This window comes from Spea bombifrons, chromosome 5 (assembly GCF_027358695.1).
Source record: "Spea bombifrons isolate aSpeBom1 chromosome 5, aSpeBom1.2.pri, whole genome shotgun sequence".
In the NCBI taxonomy this organism is placed as follows: domain Eukaryota; kingdom Metazoa; phylum Chordata; class Amphibia; order Anura; family Pelobatidae; genus Spea; species Spea bombifrons.
Genome location: NC_071091.1, coordinates 10414455 through 10428601, shown reverse-complemented (window position 1 = coordinate 10428601; position 14147 = coordinate 10414455).

The window sequence follows — 14147 nt, the reverse complement described above, 5'->3', positions numbered from 1 at the left end:
TTTTCTCAAATAATAATAAGAGAAAACCATGTGATTGTAAGGGATATCCTCAAAAACTCAATAAATAAATAAAGACACTGACAACTGAAATGGAGAAAACAGGCCGTGGTCTTTTATTTAGTTTACATTGTAACATAAACCGAATACTTAATATCAACATCAACCTTATAACCATAAATACACTCTTGGCCCAAGCCCCAGAGTGTCACCATACACAATAACTCCAAGACCATCCGCCCTAAAGCCAGGTCAGTCAAAAAATACCACTGGTTCACCCTTTTATCCCTTCAACTTTTACTTTATTTAATTTTTTTTTTTTTTTTATAAAGAAAAAAGGGCAACCTTAACCCCAATAAAAGCCACGACATAATTTTTTTTTTTTTTTTAATCTTGGGTTGGGAGGGCGAGCGCCTCAGAAGAAGTTCCTCCATTCTTCACCCTTGGCTCTCCCGCTATGCTGCCGCTCACCAGACGCTACAAGAGGTCAGTGCAGTCAGCTTGCGGTTTGCCGCAGGTATGAAAATCCTCACCTCAGGAGCTCCTATTTATAGGGCAAAATCCCGCCCTTAGTGCAGCGTGAGACACCTTTTACCTCACGATCGCAAAAGCGCGGTTAAACTAAGTGGCACGAGCTGCCCTCGAGCGCAAAAGGGCGCGGTCAACTAAACAGCGCGAGCGCATCCAGAAACTTCTACCTCTCATTTTTTTTTTTATTATGCAACCTCATCCTAAGCTATTACACAACCTGACCTAAACTTGACCCCTCTATCCCCACAACCACATGTCGCCCTGACTGCTAAATAGAGTCAGGGCTTTTCAGGCTCACCCTTCACACTATCCCTTTAGGGCCCAGAACGACTACACTGCATCTCTTCTTAATAGGGTATGTTCTGGGGGGTTGGCCTAGGGCAGGGGCGTCCAACCTGTGGCCCTCCAGCTGCTGCAGGACTACATCTCCCATCCTCCTCAGCCAGCCCTTTAGCTGAAAGAGCATTATAGGAGATGTAGTCCTGCAGCAGCTGGAGGGCCGCAGGTTGGACGCCCCTGGCCTAAGGGGTAGGGGAGGGAAGCCCCTCAGCCGCATAACAGGGAGAAACGTTACTCCCTGTACCACTACTACTCAATAGGCCAGCTGAAAGGGAGATCACTGATCTCACGGACTGTCTCAGGCTCTAGCTACCCAGGCCCACATTTGTCCCGCCAACGTCGCAGGACACGCCATTTTTGGAGGGGAAGCTGGAGATCCAGAGGAGCAGCACTTCACTCGGGATGTCTGGGGGAACCAGGAGAGTTTCCAGACATGCTCATGAACAGTATGGAGCGCTGTAATGAGTCGGAAATGTCTTCTATAGTCTCTGTCCTTTAAAAGGGAAGCGTCAGGATATGATGTCATCCTGACACCCAGTAGTAAAGAAAGTGGTGTGGTGGCGGCGGCCCTGGGTGAGTCCTCGGGCAGTGCAGAGGATAAACGCCACTGACTACAGGCTTTCTTTTTTATACATATTCCTGGTGAATCTATCTTAGGCTAGCCAAAAATCCGGGCATGCGTTATAGAAACATAAAATGTATGTATTACACATACATACATATACATCAGTGTTATAATTAATAAGTTTAACGAGAAACTCTGACTCCAAACGGTGACTGGCGCCCTGCTTGAACAAAGGTAACGTCTGTCATTTAGGCTTATTTGTTTTGAACTAGTCTGGTAGATAAAGAAAGCCGATAGCGGGAGGAACTGGTTAGAGAAAGATAGAGAAACGCTGCCCCGGGGCACCAAATATTCATCGAGTTTTGAGCTCTGCAAGTTATTCTGAGCTTGCAAACCACAGCTACAGCTCGACCGCACCTAAAGCTGGTATAATTAGCAAAGAAAAAAATACCTGCATGCATGTTTATGGTCTTTCATTTAACCGTATAAATACCACAAGGGTTTAAGATCCTGTGCAAACCTCTTTGGCTTTTAAATGGTAAAAATGCAATATATATATACAGTATATGCACATATTTTAATGTGTATTTTGAAATGAACTATTTTATAACCTTTCTGTTGAGAAGTGAACCTTAAAGGAAAGTTGCAGTACTTTCAGTATGATGATATCACGGTTACTGCAGGGAGCAGCCATTTGAAATGTTTGTCCGCACATCTGTACATTAACTGAATTTATTCCCAGCCCCATTCGGGGAGAGATAAGTATTAAAGCGGCACTTTAATGTATGCGAATATCTGGGAATTCCGAAGCACCGCTTCCCCACGTCTCCAAGTCACTCGTTCCCCGGAGGAGGAGAGCCGTGTTGAGACGTGTCCACTCCCTGCCCAATTCCTCTCCCACTTCCAACACGTTTCATGTTATCTGGGGCTACCAGAGCTGGCTTGTGCCAGATTTCCAGGGGGCGAGTGAGACCTCCCAAACAAGTGAGTAGTGATTGGCCGCTTTAAGTATAAGCCTGTCCACAATAATCATGTCTTACCCCACCGGTGTTACATGATGGTGGTGGGTTACCCTATCAGAGGTTGTTCCCTTCATGGAATCCGGTGTTTCTTCCGTCGCATATGCAGTGTCTGATTCTGACATTGCCCATGCAGAGCATCCATTAGTCCTGAAAATTAATACACCTGCCAGTATAAGCCTGGTTGTTTGTACTGTCCCATCAAATTTAATTAAAATGTTACATTTAATGCATGATGCAGGGCCAACTATTTATCCGGGAGAAGATCACTAGAGATTTCCCTTTATAATGCATATTGTCATCAAATATACGCTATATGGACAAAAGTATTGGGACACCTGGCCATTACACCAAAAAGCACTTTGAAGACACTGCATCCTAAATACATAAACATTAATATGTAGTTGGACCCCGTATAACAGCTTCCAATCCTCTGGGAAGGTTTTCCACAAGATTTTGGGGTGTTTCTGTGGGATTTTTTATCCATTCATCCAGTAGAGCATTTGTTAGGTCAGGCACTGATGTTGGACGAGATGCCCGGCTCGCTATCTCCGTTCCAGTTCATCCCAAAGATGTTGGATGGGGTTGAGTTCAGGGCTCTGTGCGGCCGGTCAAGTTCTTCCACCAAACTCATCTAACCATTCAATATATATGGATTTGTGCAAAAAGCCGTGAGGTTGACGGTTCCAAAGAAAGAGAGGCACACAACATAGAGAGCCACTCTCTGACAAACACGACTAAACGCTATAACAAACAGCTTATAGGAACCACAGGCATTTGTAGTGACACCTCTACTCTAAAAATGAGTGTGATGTTATTATAAAAATGCAATTTTAGACAAGATGAATTTCCTTGCCATCCTAAAGACGATTACACCAAAAAAAGGCAACCCTCTATGATCTCAAGAGGGAAACTAGTTAAAAGTTTGAAACCTTCAGGTGACTTGGGTGACATTCTGCTGCATATAAGCGCAAACAACACAATGGGGTTACCGGGGGCTGTGATGAATTATTACCCGTTACTGTCATCAGTATAACGCTGCTTTTGAATGCTTTTCATGGTAATTCAGCAACATTTATTTTTCAGCACGTTATCCCTTTGATACATTTCTATTTGTTGCACAGCCCTCTGTCACTTAAGGAGTTAATAATGTAGATGTAAGTTGAGCATCTATACCGTTCTACTAATCATATGGTACAAGGAGGAGTAGTCTTCCAGGAAGCTGACTCAGTGAATGTGTCATCGTCCAGAGTATGACTCCCATACATCAGTGCAAACAGACCGATCCATTAACAGGTCAATATCTGCAAAGGCAGACCTAAAGTGATTCAAACTGATAAGAATGTGCCTGACTTTAGACACAAGTGACTAAGCGATGGTACAATTCCAAATCAACGCAGACTAATCAGAATCTAATTTGTACAGCAAATCTAGCAAATGGGAAAATTACGAGACCCCTTGTCCAGGAAAGGGTTAAAAGGGAACCCTTTTAGTATAACGAAATTATGTTATTGTGTGTTTATGTGTCTCATAGTGGCAGAGGTAACATTGTCTGATCCTGTCGTCCCTCCTTTCTCCTCACCCACCCTTACAAAGGCTGCCTGAACCAATCAACATGAGTCAGCAACTCAGCAATGGGGAAGAGATAAATTAACGAGGAGGAATAATCATGATGTTAGGGTTAAAGAAAGTGATAATGTTGAGAAGACACACAAATCACTGACATAGGAAATGATCAGAGATCAAAGTATATATATATATATATATATATATATAGTGAATGCAGTGTTTAGGGCTCTTTAGGCTTACATTCTATTCTGAAAGGTATGGGGGGTCAGTGGCTTTACTGGCACAGTGGGATATCAGATGAAGGATATCGGGATCAGAAGGTTAGCCTGGCGGAGGTGTTCAGAAAAGATTGGAGAGGTGAAAGGCAGAGTAGGGGAAATAAAATTAGGACTATTATTAGGTGATTTGGTGAATGACTGGATGCAAGAGGAGTCAAGTGGAACATCAAGGCAGTGAACTTTGTGGAATTCTGAACAGTAGCTCTGTCCAGCTATTGTAATAATATGTTTCAGTTTGAGAGAAAACATAAATGAGTGTTATCAGCATAGAGGTGGTACTGGGATCATGTAGGATATAGGAGATGTACATAGAGAAGAATAGAGGCCCTGGTACCAAGCTCTGAGTTAAACCAACGAAAAGCAGCAGGAAGACAATCAGGTGCCAGAGAAGGGGACTTTAAAGTTACAGTCAAAGGTGGGATTTTAGCGAGGATAAAGCTGTGTGAAGGGTTTGTAGGAGAAGGGGTTGGCTACAGTGCCAAAAAAGAGTAATGAAAAGTAACCTTTAGTTTTAGTGCTGATGAGAGTGTAAGTAACTTTGGTGAGAGTTGTCTCAGTAGAGTGTTAAAGGAAACTGGTTTAATAAGGGTCAAGCAGAAAGTCAGAAGACGGAAAATGGGTTATTTAATTGTGGGGTAAACGTTCCAGTAGCTTATGCAGATAGCTTAGTTAGATAGAAATTGCTATGAAACTCATCTGTATATTTTATCAAACTGAAAATTCGTGAATGCATTCAAAACCCTGAGCTGGCTACTTCTTCTCATTGTATAGACACAGAATTGCAGCCATAGCTACACCACAGCGGCCATCAAAAGTATTTGTTATTTTCAAAGGAAACCCACGAAACCTCCGAAAGAATGTTGACCGCATGGGCCATGCTTTAGAGAACGCATGTAATTTCCACATCTTTGCTGACAGCGCAGGTAAAGTGCTGCCCCCTGCAGTATGTGAGGAGCATAAAGTCTACTGGTTATGAGCAGAGCCTCCATCACAAATGTCCTGGTTATTGCCACAAGGTGCCCTCTAGGCTGAAAATAGTCCCAGTAAACACAGTCCCTAAAATAGGCATGACTTCCCCTTTAAGAAAGAAAAAATAGCATTACTGCCTTTCTAATATGAGCCTGAGGTTAGTTAGATAATCAGTTAATCGCAGACCATACAATGACTTTAAGAAGAGACCAAAATTTCAGTATTTTAAGCAGGAAATGGTCTTGAAAGCAGTTGCGTTGTTCCCAAGACACAAAACGTTCATTTCCCATCTGCTGCCTTTGCCCTGATAGAACTTATTTCATGGCTTCTTACCGTTCTTCTACTTTTATATATATTATATTAAGTGCACCGTTTTTTTAGCAGAAGTATGGTAAAACAATCATTGCTCTAAAAAACTATGTTTCTCAATATTTCTCTACAATGTTTAATTTCTTCAGAATTACGGTAATATGGGATTAGATAACAAGCAATTAATGCTGTGTTTCAGAACTAAATACAATTCTGCCCGCAATGTAATATATAATATTCCTAAATAAACAACATGAAAAGTATTTTTTTTCTTTTTCCAAAATAATAAAAATAAAATAATGCTTAACACTACAGTAATAGAAATCTAATACAGGTGTATGTAAATAATGTCGTTATACATTCATTGAAATAAACTAGGGTTTGATTTTGTGAAAGCCCCTTATTTTACATTTCATACGTTTGTGATCACCTTACATTTTTATGCAGCATTTGTGTGACCTGACACAGTCAGTACAGTGAAGCAATGCTGAGATTTTCATATAAAAGATCTGCTTATTGACCAATTTGGGGGAGTCACAGAGAAAGTGGGGTGCTGCATGTGTGTCCCAATAACATTGTAAGATGAATCCAGACACGAGTGGGGATAAAACCCAGGAGAACTCGGAGGAGACTCTGTGAGAGCTGAATTCAGCGTGCCATGTCCTGCCCAAAGCTTTGCCAAATTCAAGAGGTTTTCTGTAGACTCTTTTGTCTTTTACCATTCATGTAATGTTTGGTTTCTACTAATTTCTCCTTTATTACACATTTAATCACCATTCACATTCATCATCCACTAGACCCCCAACCCTGTTTTCCCTTGACTGTTCTTCAATGTCACATTTAACATTATTGTTTTTTTTTTTGCCTCGAATATATTCCATGTTGCAGATATTCCTTATGAGACCTTTGGTCATAATAAAACAAAACTATATAATGAGGGTCAGGACTGATCCATGAGGCACTGCACAAGATGTTCATCTGAATATAGACCATTAGCTACATCCTCCTGTCTCCTGACACTCAGCCAATGCCTAATTTATTAAACTATTTTAATATTGAAACCCAAACTGTAATTTATTTATAACTCTTCTATGCAGGGCCAAAAATAAAGCATAAGGGCTTAGTTTATATACTAGGCCTTCCAATAGTTGGTTGCCAGATACCAGATTAGCACAAATGACCTCGGTATATATACCGTATTGGCTCGAATATAGGCCGCACTTTTTTCCCCCACTTTAAGTTTTATATTCGGGGTCTAGCGCCCGACGCCCGGGACATGCAGTCCCGGGCGCCGGGCAGGCAGCGGGGTTAGGATACAGATCCCCCGCAGCGGTGCAGGGGACCTGCATCCTTCTCCCCGATACGCTCAGACAGCCTCCCCTGCCAGCACTTCCCACGGGGGGGGGGTGCCGGCACGGGAGGTTATCTAAGCGTTTTACCTCTGCCCACCCCCGACTTACCGGAGCAGACTCCCGGGTGTCTTGCGGGGCCGGCGGGAGACATTTACGCAATACGCAAATGCAACTTCCGGTAACGGTACCGGAAGTTGCATACGCGTATTGCGTAGATGTCCCTCGCCGGCCCTGAAGACACCCGGGAGTCTGCTCCGGTAAGTCGAGGAGGGGGGGCAGAGGAGGACAGCGGCAGCGTATCGCGGGGAGGGAGGACAGCGGCAGCGTATCTCGGGGAGGGAGGGCAGCGGATCTCGGGGAGGGAGGGCAGCGGATCTCGTGGAGGGAGGGCAGCGGATCTCGTGGAGGGAGGGCAGCGGATCTCGTGGAGGGAGGGCAGCGGATCTCGGGGAGGGAGCGCAGCGGATCGCGGGGAGGGAGGACAGCGGCAGCGTATCGCGGGGAGGGAGGACAGCGGCAGCGTATCGCGGGGAGGGAGGACAGTGGCAGCGTATCTCGGGGGGGAGGACAGTGGTAGCATATCTCGGGGAGGGAGGACAGTGGCAGCATGTTTTTTTTGGTGCTTTTTTAAAGAAAAAAAACTTTTTCTTTAAAAAAGCACCAAACTTTTAGGGTGCGGCCTATATACGGGGGCGGCCTATATCCGAGCCAATACGGTAATTAAAAATAAAATAATAAACATGTGGGGTATATATATGAGAAAACAAAAGCACTATTATTTTCTCATTTTAATAATAGCGTAAGCACAGTAATTCCTTAAGATATGAGAGTTCATACGCTGACGTTTTAATTAAAGATGTATAATATCCCTCTGACAATATTCTGTAATATTTTCCAGGAGTGGAGTGGTGGAAAATAACCTTCTCAGCTGACAGCTCCACTCCACATCTGCGCACCATATGATGACTACAGCTACATAAATGTGATACCCGAGCGCCCTCTAGTGTTGGAAAATAATTTCACACACAGAGTGGAAGACTAGAGCTAAAAATGAACTAGTATTTATACTGTTTTATAAACAAAATGATTTGCTTCTTTTCTATTTTTTCCCATTAGAATTAAGCTTGATGTAAAGTGTATTCTTTAACCTGTTGAATAATAATTACTTAACTTTAAGAGAAACATCAGCAACCCCAGTGTCCTGTTTTTGTGCACTGGCAGGAAAGCTGTCTCTGAAATCAATTTGAGAGTTTTCTGTAAATGCACAAGCGAGGTCTTATTAGACTTCCCATTACGGAACCCTCTCTGGAGTTGACTGGCAGTGAGTATACCACATGGGCTCAGGCATGATATGTTAGGTGAACAGATCTCCTACAAACTAAGTAGCCGAGGGATGGGGAAAGAGGTGAATGCATAAGGGAGATTCTACTAAAGGGGAAAAATATGTTATTTAAAGGGACCACTCAGGTATGTTTTCATGATTGTAATTCATCCACTCGTAAAAAGCATATGGTGCTGATCTTGCTGAAGGATAACACATTGTAAGCGGCTGTCGCTCCATGAGATGTTGGTGATAAAAGCTTTATAAGGGACCCACACACTTTATTTATGTGTTCACTGAGGGATCACGGGAAGTAAAGGAAGTTTATATGAAATGTTCTAGCTTTGGTGGATGTCAGTGATCAAAAAAATGGTAGATGGTTTCAGGAATGCAGGAATGGTCACATAACATCTGCTATCCAGGAAAAACATCAAACGTAACAACTAAACGAGGCAGGTCGGGGTCTTCACTTTTGTGTTTAAAGATGAAATTACCCTTTTTTATACTGAAACCCAGGCTCTTTGGCTTCCCCTTGGGGCACCAATCTATTCACAGCGCAACCTGACTGCTGGCAGCTCTGACTCCTCAAATGATCCCTTTTGTTGCCCAGGTTCCTCCATCAGGTCCGTTCTTCTGTCTGTATTACTCTATATGGACAAAAGTATTGGGACACCTGAACATTGCACCAACAGGGACTTTTATGACATCACATTCTAAATGAATAGAACTTCAGTGGAGACTTAAAGATTTTTATGAATATAAATATATGTCTATCCCATAGATGTTTCAATTCTCTCACTGTATTAACCCCTACCACCAGCGGTATCAATAGCATCAATGCTGTTTTTTTATTCTCATCGTAACTATAAACGCAAACATCATTTCTACTTATTACAGTATCTTTTATTTTGAAACCCCTTTAGGTTGTTTGACTAATTAACACTTGATTGAGCGCCGTTGCTATGCAATTATCCTTTACACAACAAGAAATCCTCACCGTAAATGCAAATAATCTGGATAGTAGAAATGCCATAATTGGCCTAATAGTCATGATGTGTTAAGTAGTTCATCTCATTGATCTTCCTCATAATCATCTTAATAACTCCTGAAAAGGTTATGACCAGCAAAGTTAGAAGAGTTTGACCTTTTTGAGACCTTAAGCCAGTGTTCCAAAGAGAATTCTGTCTTATTAATTGGAATGGAGGTGATAGAGATGCCGTTCCTGGGACTATATGTTCTTTGCATACAAAACATAGCTGCAGTTCCTAATTTAGCTGCGACACACTTTTTTTAAAAAGCTGTTACAATTACACAATATATTTCAGATATTTACCGATAATATCTCTGGGGTCCACCAAGATTAATATAATAAACAAACCCTTTCTGGAATAATGAAAAAATATGTATATTTTACGAAGGAACCACATACTAGATCCCAAGTCCTATGATCCGTACCACTTTATCATCCACAGCCAGGTACAGCCTTAGCATACGATAACCGTTGCAGTTAAGCAGCAGAGCTGCTGTTCTGCTAATAGCAAGAGAGCTCCAGTAGACAACTAAAGGACACAATAGAGAATATTTTCTTGGGGACGCCACATGTAACTGATTTTCAGCAAGGGGGTCACATGGTACCGTCAAACCTGGTTCTTTTTAGGGACAGGCTGGCATAAACTGTGGCTGAAGGACATCTCATGCCTGATGCTAGCTTGATGAACCTTGGGTGGGTAAATATGTATCAGACCTCATGGCACATCGATTATATCACATATGTCTTGTTGAAGAAGACAGCAAGCTGGAAAAGGAGTCTTGACTGGATCACCACAAACACGGAGCTGACCATTTTGATAATTGCTTACATTCGAATGAAGAACATACACTATGTGGGCAAAAGTATGACACCTGACCACTTCACCAACAGGTACTTTTAGGACATTACATTCTAAATACATAGACATTAATATGAAGTTGGTCCCCCCCTTTGAAGCTATAACGGCTTCTACTCTTTTGGGGTGTTTATGTCGCAGTTTTTGCCCATTCATCCAGTAGAGCATCTGTGAGGTCCGGCACTCATGTTGGACGAGACGCCCCGGCTCGCAATCTCCGTTCCAGTTCATCCCAAAGGTGTTTGATGGGGTTGAGGTCACGGCTGCAGGTCAAGTTCTTCCAAACCAAACTCATCCAACCATGTCTTTATGGACCTTGCTTTGTGCGCTGGGGCAGTCATGCTGGAATAGAGCCAAAATGGCTTGGTATGTCCCCTTCAGCATACCAAAACATTTTGAACAATGCTATGTAGTTTTTTTTATATGGAGTTAATAAACACAACGGGCGATTTAATGAATTAAATTACCCTCAGTGTTTGGAAATGGCTCATCATGCCACTAGGTATGAATTCACAATCTAAAGTATAAAAGACAGATACTAGGTTGATTTTCTAGATTTGTCGCTTGTCTAGGGTGCCACTTTTTAGCTGCACAACTTAAAACAAAAGAGGTTTCACACTTTAACCCCTTCCTTTCCATGCGCTTTATAGTATTCAATTCAGTTTTTTCCCTTTATACCATCAAACATCAGCAAGCCAACTTCATTTTCTTTTCTGTGCAGTCCTTCAAACCTAACAACCCAATACCTAGAGACAAATACAGATAATTGTAGCATTATGATAATTTAGATTAATGATTCAGTGCTCCATTCATTGAACACAGTAATTATACCTTATTGTCCTACTGCTAAAAATATTCAGTCTGACAAGGCGTTGCGTTAACCATCCTGCCCGTTTTACACCTCTTGTTTGTTTTGTAAAATACAGAGTTATAGGACCATGTAGGGTCAACTCTATTAGTGCTATAATTGGAAACATTTTGACTTTGCTTGGCAAGAGTACGGATGATGTTCTTGCCGCTGGGGGTTATAAGAATAGCACCTAATTATTATTATTATTTATGCCTTTAGAAAACTGTAATTATCATCTTAGTCCACATGCATTACAATTAATGTGCAAGAACAGAAAAGGGTTTATTAACACATTTTTTTATTAATATCAACAAATCTGTTGTGTGACTTGAGTTGGGTTTCTTGTGTGTTTCTATTTCCATGAAAAGTGGGTAATTGGTGATTACAGTTTACGATGAGTAATCCGCCAGTATTCCAATTTTCTGTGAGTATCCTGTAAAATTCTGAATGGAATATCTAAGCATCTAACCGCCATATATCCAACATTTGGTGGTGGTGCATTGGCTACCTGTGATGGAAATTGCTTGCTATGGCGTACAGGTATGTTATGCTGGTGTCACCCATCTAATGGGAAGCTTTCCTTCCTACCATTTTAGTTTTATGTTAATCTTATACAGATTATAATTTCTTCAGGATTGATGCAATATACCGTATTGGCTCGAATATAGGCGCACCCGATTATAGGCCGCACCCCTATAGTTTGGTGCTGTTTTAAAGAAAGAAAGAAAAAAAAAAAAATATATATATATATATAATTTTTTTTTTACATTTAATGTATGGTAGGAGGCTCCCATGCTCCTTACCTAAGCTTTAGTTTTGTAACGTTGATGTAGATGCGGCAGATGTGATCTCCTCTTCCTCCACCAGTCTGCCTCATCTAAATCAACGTTGGGAATAAAAAATCAGGGCGGAACTAAAGTTTTTGCTCGCGTTGCCGGGGGACGGCATTTTCGCCGGGCCGCACTACAGAAAACGCTCTGCAGTCTTCTGATCCGGTCTTCCAGACACCCTAGAAAAGGTAAATATGCTAAACCCCGCACCCCCACTTTAAAAATGTAAATTATAGGGGAAAAGTATGGCCTATAATCGGGCCAATACGGTATATTTGTCTATTCAGATTTAGTGTACTCACACTTTCATTTAGAATGTTATAAGTATACTAATAAATATCATCCAGCTATGAAGGATAACTCCTGCTACGTGTCACAATCTCCTGCTACGTGTCACTATCTTACAGGTGGGTTTTTGAGTGACATGTTCAAGGTCTTGCAGATGTCCATTCGTCTTAAACAACTTTGAGTGACATAGTCAAGGTTATACCGTGTGGCGATGCCAACTTTTGCCCAAGATGGGTACATACAATAGCAAAGTAGTGAGTTGGGGGGTGGAATACTGCGCTTACTGAAAGACGTATCCTAAGAGTATGTGGCAAACTATTATCTTTATTGACAAGGATTATACTTATTTTTTGTACCCTGCTTTAAGAATTTATTGTTTATATGATATATACGCAATAAACTTAAGAGGTGAAAATCCAGCAGTTGAAAGGCCAGCGCCATTGACTCTGGGGACTTGCAGAGAATGGCGGAGCTGCTACTGGTGCTGGTGAGAAGTTTTGTTTAAATATAATTTTATAAAAACTTAACTTCAGTTAATAAATCCATGGGAAAGCTGTAGCAGTCTCTCCTCTTATGCAGGGTCCTGTAGGTACTGTCACTCCTATGAAAAATTGCACCCTAGTCAAGAATACTCTTTGGCACCCGGTTTTTCCCCCATTTTAGACAATTATTGTGGGTTTATACGATATTATTTATGAACACATGTATTGCCTTGCTGAGTTATTGCAACATTAAGGGCTATAGAGCTCTGTGATACACTCATACGCACAAAACATTCTGAGCTTTTAGAAACAACGGACATCAATGGAAGAAAGAGCGGAGCTGGGATAGGGGTCCCAATAGGACAATCTGGTCCTAGTAAAGCGGCTGAAATGCTGCCACCACTTCAGACATGCCTCGCTAGGAAGAATACACCTGTTTCAGGTACCCCAAGACACCTGCCTGGCCCTATTCATATAGCAAAACTAAAACAGTCCAATAACACAAAGGGTTAATGACTATGGGCCGGTTAATTGCGGTTCAGACACATTATACCTGAGTAATATGCTCCGGATGTTCATTGCGTATATACCGCACCACGGCTTATTAAACCACCCTACTGCGGTGCCGGTGCGTCAAACATTTTAAAAAAAGGAAAAACGGGACATATTTTATGAAAATGTTTATTTCAACTGTATCTTTGGAATGTAGTAGTCATTGTTTGGGATTTCAATTACAGTTCGGTTTTATGTGATCTTATGCAATTTAATATCCAAGTATACAAATGTCATTCAAAGTTAAGGCTTTGCTGTTCATTCCAAAACAACAATTTACAAGTGTCATATTGTCATAGAAAATAAAAATTTCTGTAAAAAAATTTGCACAAAAGTTCATGATGGTACAAAACATGAAGCAAGAATATGCCAGTAAAATGAAATCATTTTACCTACAGAAAAAAGTTTTATAGTTTTTGATAAAGAAAAAAATATGTTATCTTACATTTTCTTAAAAATTATGAAACAATCTAAAACAATATAAATGAACCCATTTTAACACTGCCTTTACAAACAAACTCGTTCTCTGCCAGTGACGACAGCAATACTTTGCCAGAGGTGGGCAGACTACAATCCACACAAGGCAGCTGCCCTGTGCCCATTTTTTTATATGGACCTGGCTCGATAGCCATTTAGTTATGTGCCGCCCATATCCCGCCAACAATATCTTCAATGTTATGGTTTTATTTAATATTTTTCGCAGCAGGTGGATCCCTTGTGTGATATTATAGCCAGGAGGCATCAGCATTATCATGCGCTGTATTGCTGTATTCGCTGGCAAGCAAAGAGTTAATAACTTTATCAACATATAATTTTAAATATAGATTTCAGTGCAAGATTCCTTTCGTCTCAGTTCTAAAGATTCAGTATCATTTTTCCTTTTTTTTTTTTTTTTCCTCCCCACAGATATTGTGGCAGCTGAAATACTAAAGGGCGAGACTTTCTCTAATGCTTTTTTGCCATAATTTACAGCAAAATGAATGAACAAAAACTAATACGGTGGATATGAA